Below are 19,561 nucleotides of genomic sequence, written 5' to 3'. Positions count from 1 at the left end.
AATTTAACCGCGTCTTTATTCATTCAAATTTTCACCGTTTTGTGTTTTGGGGAAAGAATTGTCAGATAATGTAAATAAATCATAGGAAATAACACACAGCATGCACACAGCCAAGGCCCCCGACACTCTCCTCACTGCTGTCAGCCTCCACCTTCACCTGCTTCCCCCTGGACAAGCAAGCCCCTGACAGTGGTCTTCCACCAAGGGCACATTTACTTTCAGGATTCTCCTTCTGAAGAGAAAATAAACTTAAATGGCCTTCAGAGAGAAAGGTCTCTCCCCTCAAGAAAGAAGCATCACCTCAGGCCACCCTGCCGACTGCAGTACCGAGAGCAGGCCTCCTGCACACCAGCAGGCAGCCCCCGCTGGAAGCCGTCGCAGGCGCCTCTGGTTACATCAATGAGATAATTCCCTCCTGCCACTTGTCTTAGCCCATGGAGCCAGGCACTGCCCTTGTCATTAAATGTCACCCCATGTATAGGCAGCGCCATCGCTCGCTTGACCTCCCGTGACTCGCTGAGCGGAGCTGGCTAGCGGATGGGTTTCACCTCGATTCGCCGATGTTGGGCTGCATCTGAGAAGCCTTCAGCAGCCCCTGGGCAGGCAGAGGCCCCACGCCGTGGAGTACTGCCCCTGTAGTGATGCTCTTTGGCATGAGAGGGTACAGAGGTGGCAGATTATTCTCTGCCGAGGCCTCTCAGGTCAATGGTTGGAAAGGAAATCTTGTCCACCATGACCCTGGGCAAAGAGCACTGTGCAATGCACCTCACAAAACATTCCCAAGACAAATGTGGCCATGAGTAGCGCCCCCCCCCAAAGAACAAGGAACTTTAAGGATATTAAACACATGACAACAGCTCCCTAAACCCAGGAGACTACTGAAATGCAAGTCAGGAACATGAGGGTTCTCTCAGAAACACATTAAGACCCATCACACGCCTGCTTGTTCATTTACTCAGTCAGCTTTAGAGCTCATGTCTCCTGGACTTCTCCACAAGGACAACTGCTACAGCCTTGCACTCCTTCCTCTCCTGAGAAGAGAGGCAATTAAGTCAGGGAAGCTCCTGTTCCTGGGTCCCAAATCCTTCCTGCTTGGAGGATGAAATGCACACCCGCACACCCAGTGCTACATGCCCATCACACCTCCAAATCAGGTGTAAGTAGACATTCGCACAGACGCACTGCTCTGAGATGACAGAATTGATCGGATGCCTGTTTCATCTGCGCAGGAACAGGATCTGTCACGGAGGAGCTGGACATAGAGCTTAGCCTGGGCTACTCTAAATTCTTCTTCAGTGAGAGACAACAGATTTTGGCATGTTTAAAGGTCACTTGGTGAGCAGATGAAAGCTTTTTGGAGGATAGGTGTCCATGCTCTGTAGGAGATGTTGGACACAGAGGACTCCATGCATTAAAATAAGCCTACTGCCATAAGCTATCTCAAGTCAGAGGAAGGCTCACTTGCCTTCCCTGCCATCTGGTGCCTCCATAGTTAGCCAAAGTCCACAGGAGATGTTCAGGGAAGTTTCATAGCTGGTCAGTGGCTAGCATGTAGCATTAAAGGTTGTGAGTAGCCCTCAGCAAAAAGACAGCTAAGCTCAAGACAAAATCTTCCAACCTGGCCCTCAGGAAAGGGCTAAATGAGCACCAGCTATCTAGGAAGGGACCTGCACCACCTCATGCTCCTGGTATGAATCCTCTCTTAATAATCTGAATATTTCCAATGACTGGTAGCAAACAAGAGAGTCAAACCATTAGAAAACTCTAACAAGTATCATTCATGAGGTTTGAGCAACCTGGTCTAGTGGGAGGTGTCCCTGCCCACGGCAGAGGGGTTGGAATTAGATGACCTTTAAGGTCCCTTCCAACCCAAACCATTCTGTGATTCTACCAAGCGAGGCAGATCACCTTCCAGTCACATAAGCACATGGTTAATGTAAAGCACGAGGGGCTGAAGCCAATTAGATGGCTTACATTGGTTCAAGCACACTGGTCTTTCCTGTTTGATGAAGGCAGACCTATTGCTTATAAAACTCACCCCTTTTAACCATACAGCTAGCGTTTGCTTTCCTTCTAACACATCCAAAGATCCAAAAAGGTCCATAGGTCCACATAGAGACTTCTTCCTACCAGGGCTTTGCTGCAGCGTAGGGTTTCATTGGGATCCTCTGTTTGATGAAGCCACAAAAACAACCCCAGAAGCTTCCAAAGGACCAAAACTGTTCTGCTCAGCCCCTCTGATACTCAAGATGGTGTGGCATCATATTTTCCTTTTATTTTTCTGAACCTAAAGCCACCCAGGCTGCTCTGACGGCACATAAAGAATAGCTACAATGCAGGGGAGTTCTTAGGCATGTGGCGATGCTCATCACTGCTTCACGGGGCTGAAAAGGCAGGACATGAGTAGAGGGGAAGGACAAAAATTATGAGTTTGACACCCTGGGGACAGAAAAGGAGTGATGTAAACTCTAGCAATTTTATCACAGATTTCCTCCAACTGGATTTTGCTTAAAACATACCCGGGAGGCAAGTGTCTATAGCAGAACCCCTGCTGCAGGTGCACCCCAGTGTCTGCTCAGATGGCAAGGAATGACAGCATGAGCTGGGTGAGCTTGAAAAGTTCAGAAAAACAGCGGATTCACACAGATTTATAATACTTCATTTATACTACTTCACAGTTTTGAAGGCTGGAGTTCTACATGTCTGAAGTTGGCAGCACTATTCCACGGCTGAGCTAATGCATGTTTCCTCTCCGTGCACACACACACCCTGGATGTGTGCATGTACCTTTCTCTCCCTTACACATCGAGTCATAGATTCAGCTAGGTTGGAAAAGTCCTTCAGGATCACTAAGTCCAACCACCAGCCTGACCTCCCGGGTCCCATCACTACACCACGTCCCTCAGTGCCACGTCCATACGCCTCTGAAATACCTCCAGGGCTGGGGACTCCACCACGTCCCTGGGCAGCCCATTCCCAACCCTGACCACCCTCTCTGTGAAGAAGTTCTTCCTAATGTCCAACCTAAACCTCTTTTGGTACAATCTGAGACCGTTTCCTTGCTTTCTGTCACTTGTCACATGCATATTCACGAAGAACGCAGGCTCTTACCAGCACTGAAAGAAATAATCCCAACCCTTAAATACTTCGCCACCAGCATTAACGGAAAAGTAAACTGTCTTATATTAATCTGGAAGCACTGCCTCAAGTTTTAGCACGTGTGATTTCCTGTGTGAGGGAGTTTCAGGGTCACAACTGCCGCAGGGACAAAGAATTCCCCCCGTGACAATTAGCTACGAGGCTGCGGCCCGAGCGTTTGTATTTTAACGGGTGGACGTCATTGTCATTACAGCCACTCCACCCCATTGAGCTGTAGGGCCGAAAATAGCCTCAGCTGTCGAGCTCCATCTCTCCCCATCTCTCGTCAGAGCCATTTGTAGAAATGTGAGGAGGGTGGGGGGCTGTGGTTTGAATTGGTATTGACACCGGAGAGAAGCTCAGAGGAAAAAAAGTTCTTGCTGAGGAGAAAAGCAGCGCAGACTTCATGCCCTGCAAATAATTCTTTAAAAAACACTCCTTGCTGCCACCTCTCCGCAGGAACCTGATTTATTCCAGGCTCTTTGCACACACTGCTCTCACCAGTTTGAGGAGAAAATGTACCAAGTACAGCCACCAGCTTTAAACCTGACTTCCCTCTCTTTTCTCCTCTCCTTTGGAGGCTGATCTTTGCTCTTTGGCTAACGAGGCCAGAAATAATTAAGCAAAGCAAATCCGTGTTTGCTTCAGACCAGAAGAAGGATGGATTTCCTCTGTCTTCAGCTCCATCTTCAAATACGTTTCGTGAGACAAGACATAACTCCAGCACAGAAATGCTGTCAGAGGAATAAGCTCACCCCTCCCTCAGCTAGGACCACCGTCCTCCACTCTCTCTGAAATACCAGATTCCCCGAGCCTACTCCTCTTTAGCTGAAGGTTTAGGTCTTACCTGGAGTCTTGTCAGGGTCTGAGGAGGTAAAAAGCTCTGGGCAGGGTAACAGCCGCTTCCTATTGAGATGACAGAAGGGGGAAGGGGGAAAAGGGGAACAGAGGACGTGGGGGGACCATGTTGCTTTTGGTTCCCCCCTTTCCCCTTCAGCAAAATAAAACAGAAACCCCAGCGATGGCAGGGACGTGCAGCAGGAGGTCCCCCCAAGTCCCCCGGCAGTGCCTTTGCGGCTCGGGGTTAGGCTGTGCCACCCCCTCCCCACCCCTCCTCTCGCTTGTCCTCCTCCCGTCAAATCGCTGACGTGCTTCGCTTTTCCCTCTGCAGCCCAGCTCCAAAATAGCTCCGGGTGTCATTTACTGGGGAGATTAGGTTTCCTGCGGGAGAGAGGCGAAAGGGCAGCGTTTTAGGGACTCACTGGGACAGTCCAGCAACAGGGGGGGACTCATCGGAGGGGCGTGTGGTCAGTGGTGTAGGGGACAAGCTGTGATGACAGCACGGGTCAGGGCTGCTTCTCCAGAGCCAAGCAATAAATGTGAAACAGGGACTCGGGAGCAGGCAGTTGCCAGCTTATCAGCGCTGCACGCCGCTCCTCATAGGAGCAATGCCTTTTTCAAAAGGCATCAGATCAATAGTAGGTTTATTTATAGCCTCCCAGGCAAGAGCTGTTAGAACGGCAAATAAGCATTGAGTTAATAACCCTAACACTATCTCCCTTTTTGCAGCACGAATCTGTTGTGCACAGCGTCAGCAGAAATGGTGTTGAGTTGCACACGCGTTGCATCTCAGAGGCCCAAGATCCTATTTTCTACCTGTAAAACTGTTATTTTTATTTATTTCCTCAACACAGAGCTTCTGGTAACTCTTACTAGCAATCAAGGCTCACAATTTTGAATTTAAAATTCAATTCTGCTAATGTTTTGGGCATTAGACCAGAGTCTAGCAGAGCCACCCACAACCACTTCACCTCTGCATGGCTATCGGGAATGAGCTGTGAGATACGCTTATTCTTGGCAGGAAACAAAACAGATAACATTCTGCATGTCTGAGGACACGGATCAGCTGAAGGCACAACAATGTGTTGTGTTTACTCGCTTTCCAGAGGACAAAAACACCAGCAGGGGAGCAAACGGGAGTGGTATTAGGGATTTTGAAAGCAGGGACTGAGAAGAGTAAGAGGGACCAAAGAGACACTGCAGGAAGGTGGCATGCTACTGCCTCATGCTCCCCACTCCTTTTGAGTAAAAATACAATCAGAAGTTACCCACAGTGGGTCAAAAATGACTATAAAGCTGTAAGATTGAGGAGGAAGAAGGCACCTAGGTCTTAGGTGGTGTTTTCATAAGTTCCTCAAGTTGGTAGAGAAAGCCCAGGCAGAAGTAGACAGACCCTGGCTTGTGGTTATCATTGAGAGCTTTGCAATCCTGAACCAGAACATGCTAAAAAGTTCCTGATATAGTTCATGATATCAATACGAAGACAGTTTGATCAGAAAGCACAGGCAAGGAAAAAAGGGAGAAATTATCTGAGGTGGGTACCTAACGCTGACTCTCAGGAGATAACAGTCTTCTAGTTTTCCTGTCCTTATCAAGTGAACAGTCTGCCAGCCAGATAGACGGTGAAAAACTGAATCCCTTTGAACCTGGGATTCCAGACAGTTTTCCATTCAATTTGTAGTCTACCCATCTAGTTCATAGTTTTCTGAATTGGCCATAGGGACAGTATGGCAGACCATGACAAAGTCCGTTCTAACCATCCACTGCTGTCCCCACATCATCACAAAATGCCACCAGGTTGGTCAGGCACTACTGGATATTGATCCACGCACAGTGGCTGTTCCTCATCACCTTCTGGTCCTGAACTGCCTGCACACTGGCTGAGGGATCGGGAACACCAGGACCACCACCCAAAGCCACAGGCAGCATGTACAAAAGTTGCTTTCTTCCAGACATCTCACCTGCCATTAGGAACAGAAAGCCAAACACATGAAAATACAAAGTCTACAGCATCGTTGGTAGTATCTCTGATTTGATATGTAACATCAGTGGCTGCCTATTTTCTTACAGCGTTTGAGAAAGCAATTTGTGGAGCTATTTCAGATATAGAAGAGTTCAGGTGGACATGAATGCCATTATGCTGTCCCTGACTACTCGTCCTCATTGCATGACAGAGCCAAATACTTGGAAACAGAGAGGCCACTCATGGTTAGCACCATCTACCAAAGGAAATGGTGTGCTCCACGCAAATCTTCGGGCACTCCTTTGAGAGATGGAGGCAGAGGTTTGTATGAAGCCTTTTTACAAATGACTTGTAACTTTATCTGATGTTTAGTGATGGCTTTGTGAAACTCATCTTCCCTCTTAAAGATTCTGGCCCTTCTGCTTAGTTCTATGAAGGAGGATTAGGTAATTAATATGCAAGACTCACTCTTTGGAGGTGCAAAGCATAAGATGAATGCACCTGCATCAGCTCCACATTGCAACCCTGTGATGATAATGGCACAAAAGCCCCTTCCAAGCCCCCACCTCTGTTCCTGTTCAATTCTGCAGGCACCAGCTGAAGCCAGCCCAGCATCATAAGGGTGCTGGCACTCCCCTGATGTGAGTGAAAACACAGGTACTTTTTTTTGGAAGGGCTTCCAGCTGTGCACCTTGATTCTGTGATTCACCTGGTGCATTTTGGAGAGATGGACAAAGAGTGCCCCTTTTTTCTGGCTTTAGGGTGCTTTTTTTGGTGGTGGTGGTCTGTTTTAAGGAAGGCTTTTAAATGTACTTTGGTCAACAAATGTGTAATCCTTTTATTTTGGGAGAACGTTTCCTTCAGTCTGAGAAAAAAACACCAAAACTGAGTTTAGAGTTCCAGCAAATTGTCACATATTTACCTAATACCTTTTAAGAGGATCCTGTTTGAATTGCCCCTCACCTTTACACATCACCAAATCCCAGAATGGCTGAGGTTGGAAGGGACCCCTGGAGATCACCTTTTCCAACCCTCTGCCCAGCACCTCACACAGAATGGCAGCCAGGTGGGTTTTTAATACCTTCAGAGAAGGAGACTCCGCAGCCTCCCTGGGCAACCTCTTCAGTGCTCTGTCACCCTCACAGTAACAAAATATTTTCTCGCATTCAGCTGGAGCCTCCTGTGTTTCACTTTTTTCCCATTGCCTCGTCCTGTCACTGGGCATCACTGAAGAGAGACTGATCCCATCCTCTTAACACCCTCCCTTCAGATAGTTATACACATTAAGACCCCTTCTCAATTTTCTCTTTTCCAAGCACAGTTCCATGGAGCATTTACCTCATTGCTTAACTCATCTCTTTGCAGCTCCTCTTACCGTGCCTGCCAGTACTCCGCAGTGGCATTCCCAGGCACCACACAAATGAGTGATATCTCTGTGTTCTTGCACTAGCAGTTGCTTTCCTGGACTCCAACTCATCCCAGATCTCTTGACATGAGTGGATGGCCTGAGATACCCTGAACGAAGATCTCTCAAGTGAGATGAACTGAAGTAGCAAGGAGTTATTTACCTAGAAGTTACAGCATCACAGGTATAAACTAAAGGAAAAGCTCTATATCGACTAATAAATGTTTGAAATTGTAGATATAAATTAATGATTTAATGATGAATAGGTTGAAGTAACCTGCATTTGAATGAAAACACACAAAATACCAGTATCAGGCATGATACCAGTCCCTTCTCGTCCTTTGTGAAGCCAACAGCCAGCTCTTCCACAAGGATGTCTTCTTCCCCTCTGTCCCTCCAAACATCAGGGAGTTGTGCTTCAAGGAGCAATTTCTATTCATACGGTTTTAAAATAGAGAAAATTCTTTGCTCATGCTTGAAAAGGTTGTATCTTTGAGCTCCAGAGTTGTTCATCTAAATTCTAAGTTGAAAGCAAAAGGATTCCAAAGTGATTTAACCACAGCTTGCAGAAAACAAAATGAGTTGTGCTTGTTTTTCCTTCAAGCAATCAATGAAATTCTTTGAATTGCTCCAACTGGCAAGGCCTAGGGCATTAGGTCTAATTGCAATGTTCCTCTTAAGTACTACATATTTTGGATAGAAGGGCAAGTTTTCATCAAAAAAAACAAAACAACAAAAAACCTTTTTTTCCCCCAAGTGATGCTGTAAAAAAAATTAAAAAGCTGTCACCTTTTTCTTCTCAATATTATTTAGTTTTCACAGAAAACTTTAAAAAATTTTTTCTCTTCCCGTCTAACACTAAAATTTCAGAGCAGAAAAAAACAATGCTAACAAAAATTTCACACATGAACAACCTGCAGACAACATTTTTCTACCACATCTAATTCTGATTATTAGAACCACCTATTCTGTGCCAAACATCTTGCAGTCACTAGCAGCTTTCTAAAGCACTCCACACTGAACACAGCATTTCTATCCCAAAAGGTTGCATGTGCCTGACAACATTACTTGGTAGTTAAGAGTCATGGAGGATACAGAAATGGCCATAGTACGAAGGGAAATTTAAGTACTTGAGAAAAAAAACAGAGGTACTGGATTAACTTTTTTTTTTTTTTAAAGGCATCTTTCCAGGATTTGATGGAAAAAAATAATTTGTGGACAGACAATAACAAAAAAACAAAATTTACACATGCTTGCCTGACTTAGTATTAAAGGCTTCAAAAAAAAATCATACAAAGGATCCTATGCCATCTTTTTCAGCCTTTTCCTGTCCTTGACATTAAACCTATTTCTATACAGCAAATCTGAAACATCATAATTTAAAACCGTATATGCCCTAAATAGGAAAGACACTTCATGCCCTTCTGTTCTGGCAGGAAGCCTTGACATGGCTGCAGACCGCCTCCCCCACTCATCTTCTCTTTGGGCTGCACAGCCCCAGTTCTGACCCACCGGTGATTTTCCTTCCTCTCAGTTGGACCAAATCCATCTGTCTGCATGAATTTTATGAGTGATGGCCAAAGCAGGGCGCAGCCCTCGGGGAAGCTGACCAGAAGGATGACTGGGGCCGTGCTGCAGCCTGCCAGTCCCTTTGGGCATCCTGGGATGGACTCTGCTGTTTCGCAAGAGCCAGGCATTGTTGATCCCAAATCTACTCGTGCTTCCCAGTAATCCCCAAATCCTTCACAGAACCGCACCTGAACGGCTATTCCCATGCTGCCACTGAGCACCTGATTGTTATTAGCACCTTCCCTCTCAGAGAACTTCATATAGTTTTCAGACCTCTTCTCAAATCCGTGATTGTGGAACTCTAAATCTGACTTGCTGAGGCCATGATACAGGCTGTCAAAATCAGGTTTTCAGGAAAATGTCAGTGTGCCCACAGCAGAGCCTGCTTGATAAAACCTTTTGTTCTGACACTATGTCACTCATCTGGCTGCAGCCTCCTTTGTACTGAGTAAAAGTAAAAAAAAAAAAAAAAATGTATTGACAACTCCCCTGCTTTACTAAATATTCAGTCAATCCTTTCCTCAATCTTTTTTATCATTCATACAATTGTAAAATGTTTATCATCATTAAATCGCTTGCTCCTTGCATGTTTTTCACACCACAGCTTTTCTCAACTATTTCTCTAGGCTGGGTCCTGTTCAGACACACGCGTACATCCCAGCTTGGGGTCCAACCACACAGCCAAGCTCTCTGTTTCTGGATAGCCCACTGACCTTCCTTGATTACTGTGGCTCCAATCTGAACACGGGTACCAGCATTTCTCTAAGCGTATCTCAAATCCCTCTGCACGCAGCAGCCCCATCCGTTATACCTGAACTTCTCCAAGACTCCTGCATATGAATCCAGGTGAAAAGCAAGCAAGCTAGTGCCTCCCTCTACAGCTGGGCTCTCTGTAAAGTGCTCCCACTAGTCTCGGTAGAGCTGATAAACTTCTGAAGGAACATTCACCAGTACCCACTTTCCATTACACGATCCGACATTCCTCCTAAGCTCTACTGACACATACCAGAACCCAAAGGGTAAGGAGACAGAGCTGTAACAGACTGTGGCCAGACTCTTCTCATAGATACAGCAAAAGGACAATAGACAAAGAAAAGTTACAAGGAAAAGCCAAATTGGATATAAGAAAAATGAAAGTCTTCCTTATGAGAGTGGTGCAGCACCCAGAGAGGCTGTGGGATCTCCATCCGTGGAGAAATGCAGAATTTGAGTGGACAAGCCCCCAGGCTATGAAATTGGCCTTCCTTTAAGCAGGCAGAGAAGTAGATACTCAGAAGTCCCTTCCAAACTTACATATTTCATGATCCAGTTCTTCTCTTAGAATGTGGTTGCTGGAGATTTCGTATGTACTTCTGCCCGTGAAAGTTGTCTAATTTGTCTAATACTTCCTAAATGTTACATTTTTGATGTAAAGGGAATTAAAATAAATAAAAGATTAGACATCACTAGTTTCTACATGGATTACTGTCTTCATGAAAATGAAAAAACCCATACTACACTGGATTTATTTCTTCTTTTACACCAAGAGTAGTGCAATTGTCTTTGCTAAATAGCATTATGTTTAGAAAACATTCACTTTTTAAAATTGTCCTCAAAAACATTTCCATCGCTTTTAAGCTCTCACCATGTCTTCCATGGATGCTTTTCTTTGTATTTTCTCTCATCCCTTCGTTTCTTTTACAACTTCATCTCTTAAAAATACTCCCTACTTCCTGAAAACATGCATTCTTGAAGAGCACAGGTACTGGTTTATCATCATTGTTTTTCAAAAAGCACTATTTCTTCCCAGGCAACTGACATTTTCAGGAAGGCGAGGGTCCAGAAACATTTTCATAATAGGTTCCTCTGACCAAGTGTTTTATCACTGAGTGCCAGTAGTTCGCTAGCTCTTACCTTGCCAATATAGCAAAGTTAGCTTTTATATTGGATACATTAAATTTTAATCCTGATGCAAGTATGGTTTTGCTTGTGAACAACTTCTTTGCTGGGTGGTGAAGATCTTCAAGAATATGCAAACACCTTGGATCATGCACAGGCAACTGAAGAGACCATACAGAAGCTGGTCAGAAGCTTTTGTATATAAATATTCAGACAATACTAGACTATCAGAAGAAATTAGAAGCTGATTTACTTTATGGAATGCCTATCACATGAGAAGTTTAATCCATTTCAAAGTTACCCAAAAGTAATGCCTATTTTTAAGTGTTTAAGTAGCACCACAGATGTCAATGGGATTAGTCATACGCTCTAAGTTAGTCATATGCATAAAGCTCTTGCTTGATACTGATTTCATTTAAGGAAGAGGTGTCAGAATTGATAAAATGGTCTCCTTTTCTCATCCCAAACCTTCTTCAGTCCTTGCCCAAGGACTCAGCTTGTCCCAGTGCCTCCAGAACACTGGTGTTTGACCATCGCCTCACCCCTTCTTCTGGCTCTCCAGCTCACCCATCTGTTGTACTTCATCATTAGCTGAGCTTGTAGTGACACAAACAGCATTATCCTTCTGCTAATAAACTGCTCTATAACAAGATACGATGAAAGTTTTACTTAAATATTTTGATAAAAACCTCTGACACTAGCAAGACAGAATTTATTTCCCTCCCTTGACACCTGCAGTTTCATATTGCTAATTCTTACAACTAAGCTGTTTGTTCTTCTGGACATTTAAGTCTTGATGTAATTGCCCTACAGCCTTTGTTATGGTGATCTGGCAGGATAATGTAAAATCACCTTTCGCACTATAAGCCATATGCAAACAGGCTACACATTAAATATTTGTTGAAAACAGGCAGGTGGATCACAGAAACAATAAAGCATTGCTCCATCAATTCAACAAGATAGCTTTTCTAAAACTTTTGATATTGATTACCCACATGTCTTCGTTTAAGGTTCTGAGAAGTCTTTGGCAATCCTATTTTTCACTCTAAGAGATTTTAGTCCATCCTGTATTGCAATATTAACCAGAAGCTTTCGGTGTCATGCTGATACAACTACACTGACAAACTCAAGCAGAGCTCGAGTCCTATATTTACATCAGGAACTGTCGAGGCAGCCTCCCCACCACAAAACCCAGAAACCAGAAGGAACTCTTTCATTCAGTAAGTCTGTAACACTGAAAGATGGGAGAGGGAAACCAGAAGTGGGTCCTGAGAGTTACGTAAGGTATGAACTTATAGAAGAGGATTAGCCAAACAACTACGTATGCAACACTGCCTACATAAGATCTGAAACTCACTCTTACCTACAGAAGCCACTATTTTCTTCTACTTATGATGAAAACATAACCCTGCAAGTTTTAGAAGCTCTTAATCTCATCTACATTTCTCAGAACAACAACTCATAAGCAAATTTAAAGCTCCTGCCATAAGGAATTTTCTGTAAATCAGAATGTCCACGCAGCTCCTTCACATTGCGTGTCTTGCATGCAGGGCTCTGCACAAGACCAGCTAGCTGTGAGTGAACAGGCAGTGGGAAGCCTGGCCTCTAATGCAATCATGCAAATAAAGAAAGGAAACAAAAAAGGAGAAAAATTACAGTTGTTTTGAACAAGCTGCAAACTGTATGCAAAATTGACACTGAAGATGTATTTAGGGAATTTTCAGATTGCCAGTCACTTGGTAGTCAGTTGTTCACATTTGTTCTGACACCTGTGTGCACTCAGAATCATAGAAACACAAGGTTAGAAAGGACCTACAAGATCATCTAGTCCAACCATCCTCCTATCACCAATACTACCCACTACACTACTAAATCATACCTCATATCACCCTTGCACTCACAAAACCATACAGAAATTTAAAAGCAGATTTTTCACGTGTTTTTACCGTTAGAGCCCATATATCCAGCTACATGCTCTAGTTCACAATTTGTGAGTTGTTTTTTTTTTAAAAAAAAGAAAACCTGCAACATCAATGGTTTGCTGTGATGGATTCTTCAATCACCAGAGACCAGGAAAATCACAAATGTCAGGGGAGAGGCAGGGAAAGAGCCACATTTGAGTTACAAGTTATGTATTATCTTCAGTAATGGCTTACCGAAGTCACAAGTATCTGGGAAGTGTATATTACAAACAACTGCGGAAGCTACTTGGCAGTCTGAAAGGACCATATGAAATAATGTTTTGTAATAAAATTGATGAGGCAGTCGGTGGCTATTAGGAGGAAAAAAAATCCCAACAGCTGGTAAGCTGGTACTCCTATTGCTAGTACAAGATAGATTTGTTTCTAGGACAACACATTAGTGAGGAAATTAAGACAACACTGCCACTTTTTTAGTTGGTCATTACTTCCCTTTTAACAGCTAGACTGAGGTCTTGATGCCAGATCTGTTTTCTTCATTTAGCATGTCCATCTTCTGCTTTTCAGGCACCGATCCTAAACAAATAAAACAAACATTTCAGTTTTACATTTGCTTATAATCTACTCACGGTATCATTGAGTGCAACAAATTTTATTCCTTAGACAGTATAAAGGAATGCTGCTTCTTTTAGGAAAACATACAGTGTTTAACTAAATTCCTCACTTACCGAGCTGTGTATATCTTGCAACTCAACACTCATGAAATAGAGATCTATCTATACACATCATGATTCATCAGCTAGAAGTCAAAGGTCTTCTCGGGAACCTTTACAAGCTAGCACCGTGGAAAGTGTTTTCATTTTTATATGAGACTATTACTCAAATCCTAACAGTACAACCAAATTGCATGGTTTTGTAAAAATCAACCTAACAAACACGTAATTCCACATACTTTCAATTATTATTATTTAACAATCACCGTAAGATAACCAAACATTATCAGATTAATACGGGGGTGGGTAACAGACCAGAACACTTCACTGTGACTGTTTTCCAAAGCATCTTCCCAGGCAAGCTGCCAGCATAGTCGTACTGAAATAGCTGCGACTATTCCATTACAGGTGTTTTGGAACAAGCATCAAAGCAACCAAGCTGTACTTGAGCAAAAGTAGAGACACTCATCTGCAGAGGCACGTTCCTCTGAAGATGTGATAAATAACAGTGCTTTGGAAATCCTGTTCTCTATGTAAAAGGGGCTGGGGGAAAAAAAAAAAAAAAAGAGCTCCTTTTAGTGACCCCAGAGCAACAGAAACCTGCTGAGAATAAGTGAATAGATCTGGGGTCCAGAACCCAGACAGCTGCTTCCATTACCTAGGTAAGCGTTTTCATAGGAAGACTTCAAGTGTTTCTTGCATGTTATCATGCAAGCCATCACAGCTGTAATGGCACTGAGGTTAATAACCTAAATTCCTGTGGCTTTCCGTAAGTGACATGGCTTGATCGATTCCCAAGCAAAGACTTCAACCCAAACCCACGCAGGTGCAGCAGGATGCCTCAGGAAACCACTGCGACCTCCCTCCTCGAGCCACATGACACTGCTGCCGTCATTCTGAGCCATCGTGTGCGTGCCCCTGGGTGCCACACAAGCACCTACACCATATAGGAAATGCAGGAACTTGGGGATTTCAGAGAAAGGAACCGAAACAGTTTGTACAGCTTTGATTTGGGAGGAACTCTTGCAAAGCTGAGCCATGGAAAAAGAGTTCAATAACTTCACATTAAGATAACTGACACATATCAGTAATTTCAATCTAGAAATGTGCTGCTTGCAAATTGCAGATTTATATCATTCAAAGTACCATAAAAACTTAATATATTTGTTTTTAGTGGAAATTGTTTTTCCTGCATGCCACCAGCAAAGAAAATGCTGTAAGAAAGTTTTAAACTCTAAACTAAGGAACATTTATTCCCTGTGAGGTCTGAAATTTCACACTAGACTCCAGAAGACAAACAAGCTGAATCCTTACATTGGCTGTGCAATGCTTGACTTGCTACCAGTAATAAATCCAGAAAGTATGCAAGACAGGATTAATCTCATCATCAACATAAGTAACAAGAGATAGCCAGCTTATGCCCCATCTATAACTAGGGGAAAAAACATGGGCCCTTTCAGCCAACGTGACCTGCCGGGCTCACGTTACGTGTCTACGTGTTGTTGAGAGGAATCACCCTTGACCCTTACAAAGTGTTCAGCTATTATATGCAGAATAGATGGGATCCTCAAAAGTCTGTAAAGAACAGCTCACCCAGTGTAAATAAAGAAAGCAAGTGTTCATTATTTATCAGTAATATTTTATTTTTAATTTTTAAAATGCTTAAACTCACCTGATGTGCACACAGACACCCTGTCAATGAGTAAGCCCAGAATTTAAAGAGTTTCCACATACCTGAGATTTGCCAAAAGTCGTCTTGCTGAGGGCACGGGGGAAGTACAGATCTTGCAGAGCACGCAGTCTTTCACAGTGCCTTTTAGAATATTCAGTACACAGGAGTTCTGTTGCTGCTTGTAACTATTTCCACGTACCAACAGAACCACGACACTTGGTAGTTTGGTTTGAGAAACGTGCCAAATTCATCAGCACTTCCCACCCAGCCCCACCCCAAGTAATGCTGTGTGAAGTGATGAGTACAATTTACTGGAAGTACAACTGAAGACTGTCCTTTATTTTCAACTCTTTGATGCAATTCTACATTCTCTGAGAAAAATCTGTATGCAACCTCGCATACAGCTCAAAGGGTATTCCTTAGACCCAGGCACAACAAATACTCAACAGAACTGCCCGTTCTTCACCCACAGAGGTTGCTAAAGGAGTAAGCTCAGTGTCATAAAACGAAGAGTTTTAATTTTTGTAACTGTGTTAAAGCAGAACACATAACATGTCTTTTTGAGGCAGAATTGCCCCAAAATTAATTTCATATGGAGAACAGCAGCTGATGAATAGTGTTGAACTAACGAAACAACAAGCTGTAACTATTTATTAGGGACATACGTACAACACAGTTGATTATTTAAATAAAAGGAATCAATCGTGTACATAAAAAGACTAGAAAATTACACTGGCCATGATTTATTACAGAATTCTCATATTTCTGAGACTTCACACATGTAACACAAACCTCATCTCTCGACTGCTGTACCTTTTGCTCAACAGAAACGGTGTGTGAATGTGCACAGCTTGCCTGAAGCTACTTTACACGAGTGAACAGAACCTAGCCTCAGCCACAAGGCATCCTGGTGTTCCACGTGAAACTACTAACAGAAAAAAAAAGAGAAAGCACATGAAATTCACAAGTTCAGGTGTACCGACTTCCTCTAACGTCAAAGTACATCCCAAAGAGATCTGTGAAGTATAATTTTAAGAACGTCACACAAGAGGTAGAAGTAAGATTTCTGCAGCGTTCATTCAACAGCCACAGTTGTTTTTACAGAAATACTTAAATAAGCCGAAATTGACCAATGATTAAAATCTTTTATAATCAACAATTGACTTTTTTTAAGCTAAATTATACTTTCACATATTTCTGCTGGGTCTATCACATGGATCAACTCACAAAACCCTCCTGCAGTAATACAACGCTAGCAGTGTAAAATTTACTATTTTAAGTAAATGAGTTTGACCAACAAACATGTAAAAGATACTTCAGACACCAAATAGTATATTAAAATATAGACACTATTAATCTTTGTATATCTGTCATAAAAAATAAAAGGAAACCTATTTTTCCCCACACATATTGGAAATAGCCTAATTCTGTGAAAAAATTACGCTCCTTAAGTTATTACTGTGCATAAACAAGTTTTGAACTGGTTGTATTTTATACAGTAAAAAAAATGTAAAGCAACTTTTATCTGGCAATGATTTTACGTTGACTCTGGTTTATCCTTTCTAACTAACTTTCAACACACTATTGCAAATAATTTCCTTTTTAAAGCTCATTTGGCAAACAAGCAGAGAAGATTTATAGCTCTAGTTCCTCAAGTTTTTTTTTAAAAGTTGCTCCTAACCCCGTACACTTCCAATCTGTAACAGCACAGACATTAAATGCATTTTTTTTTTTTTGCACCTTTGATTACAGTATTGCTAACGAAGAAAAATAACGACCTTCCATTTTATACAACTGATAAAGCTGATCAGGAAAGTGATTTTTATTTTCTTAATTAGAAAGCAATCTATTAGGAGATGCCTGATTTTTATAGAACATTCCACAAGACAAAAAAGTGCTGGTGACAGAGACCAATAAACTGCACAGGAAATAAATCAGGGTCTTGGTATGGTTAAGGCTCTATTTTCCATCCAAGCAAATCGGGATAAAACAAGGTGCAAAATTCTCAGAAACCCACAAATTCAACTCAGCCGAAGCTTCAGCTGTGGGTACATTCCTCAGCTTTAAAAGAAAGCAAACCAACCCTGCTAATCCCAAGTTTGTCAGCAGAGGGAGAAACCTTATCAAAAAGGTCAGGAACACATCCTTCCGGAGTTTCTCGATATCAAATGTTCAAGGTGAACTACTAAGGCTGTATTTACAAAAAGCCTACCTAACTCGAGATACCATGCCAGGAGAGTGACAAAGACAGACAAAGACAAAAATCTGTTAAAGCTGCTGGCTTCAGTGGAAGCAGGACCGCACCCATCTCCTCAGTAGCCTAATTGCAAATGCACCTAATTAAAAAAAATAAAAATATATATTCCAAAGTCAACTGCTCTCATATATTCACCAAGGTGCCACATACCTTATTCGTGTCCAACATAATGTACAATCTTGAAGATTTAAATAATCCCGAGCTCAAGTTTTTCCATTTTAATGACACTATTAGAAAAAAAGCTACAGAATACCATGGCAATAAAATTTTATCATATATACTCTCAGAGCAATAAAGATACAAATAACAAAAAACTCAAAACCCTACTGCTTCGGGTTGCTCCAAAATGCAGCATTTTGACATCAGTTCCCAAACAGAGAATAAAACAAACAAAATCAGCTCTCAGAACAGGTAAGAAGGTAACTTTTAAACAAATACATATAGCTTTAAGGTTTGTTTGTTGCACAATCTTCACAGCAGTTAAACAAAAAAATCCCACATCCTGGAGTTAGAGCTATGACCTCATAAATCAGGTACCAGATACATTATGCTGAGCAGAGCTGAATGCTTTCACTTGGGGAATAACCGATTAAAAAAATTAACCCACAGCCAGATAGCTCAAGGAAAGTCTCACGCTAAGCCACAGAGAGTGATCTTGTCCTCTGGAAGGAGGGTTTCCAGTGGCTCGGTGTTCCTCCTTGTGGCTCCCCTCTCCTTTTGTATTTCCCCAGAGTGTGAGAAGGCAGCAGACCAAACAGCCCCAGGAAAGCGTGCTCATGGTCACTTCTAGACAAGCGCATAGGACTAACGGCTAGGAAGCTTTCCACTACAGCCTGGAGCATCTCCACACCTCTCTGAAGACACAGTGAAGGCCAAAAGGCCAGCAACTTCCTCAGACAGCCTCCCACTCACCCAACCTGCATCTGCTGCCGTGCATTTGCTACACCAGTAAGGAATGTTAACAGGAATACAAAGACATCGTGAAGCCCAGAGCAACAGTTCCTAAGCTGTAAGGCAAACTGCTTCCAAATTATACATGTCCAGGTAGGGAGGGAAAGAGGTTAGCAGCAGCGGTAAATACCAATACCAACAAAGAATAGTCAGTCTGGGAAGAAAAAACAATAGGGCTGGCTTAGGAACTCTACAACCTGACACACGCTCCTCAAAAAGCCCCAGCAAAACAATCTCCCTGTGTGGTGTTCTAGTAAGTAATGACAAACTAACACCAACTTCCTAGTTTTGGTTTATGTAAATCCCATCAGACTAACTTAACTGCCATGGGCACTCCGTGGATACAGAAGAAAAGCAGAGATATCACACATTACCAGGAAAAAAAAAAAAATCATTCTTTGCAGCAAGCCTTTCTTCTGGGAAACTGTAAGGTCGAATCACCAGAGGACTCCAGTTTACACAGGCCACAAAGTAACTTGAATTCTTAAAATCCACCTTGTATTGGAACAGGAGTTGGAGATTTTAAAGCATTAAGGATCCATTGCTAATTTTTTTTACCTGATTGCTTTACAAATGGAAAAAAAATAATCAAAAATCAATCCCAAGTCCAATCCAAAACCATCTCTGGCTTAAGTGTAACCTAGCACCCCAACTCTGCTTCCAGCAAAATCAATAAAATGTGAATAGGATTGGTCCCTAAAAGCAGAAGCATTACACTCATCCATACCAACAATTCAGTGCAATACATTCACAATCTGTGCATTGTTGACAAATTAAATGCTAGGCAGCTAAAAATATTTGATGACTGCAACAGAGCTACTGCAACTCTAAGTGGCAACTTGATAAAATAGAGTGCTACTTCCCCTGAAATATAAAAGGGTGTACAATAAAGCAACGGAAATGAATATTCTGAAATAGGTCTTTTTAGGTCCAGTGCTATCCATATTTAAATAATTTAAAGCAATGGGCACAAAATCATATTGATATGAAGACCTGGGGTTTGAGGGAAAGCAGAGCAAGGCAAAGTGAAGTTGGAGCACACGGTGCTTGCATGTGTGGGGCATGACCAGGGAGGTCCCATACTGAACACATTTGACCCCAATAACTCTCCGCAGCCATGGAGCTTTGTGCTGGGCATTCCCACGAGCAACAGGAATGAGTGTCCAGGTGTTGGCTGCAGCCAAACACAGCCACTGTAACCCTTTTTAAGGGAGGTTTTAAACTGCAATGGAAAACAGAGTGAGCACAGTTACTGG

The sequence above is a fragment of the Cygnus olor genome, chromosome 2 (assembly GCF_009769625.2).
Source record: "Cygnus olor isolate bCygOlo1 chromosome 2, bCygOlo1.pri.v2, whole genome shotgun sequence".
Taxonomy (NCBI): Eukaryota; Metazoa; Chordata; class Aves; order Anseriformes; family Anatidae; genus Cygnus; species Cygnus olor.
Note: the sequence above shows the minus strand (reverse complement) of the source record.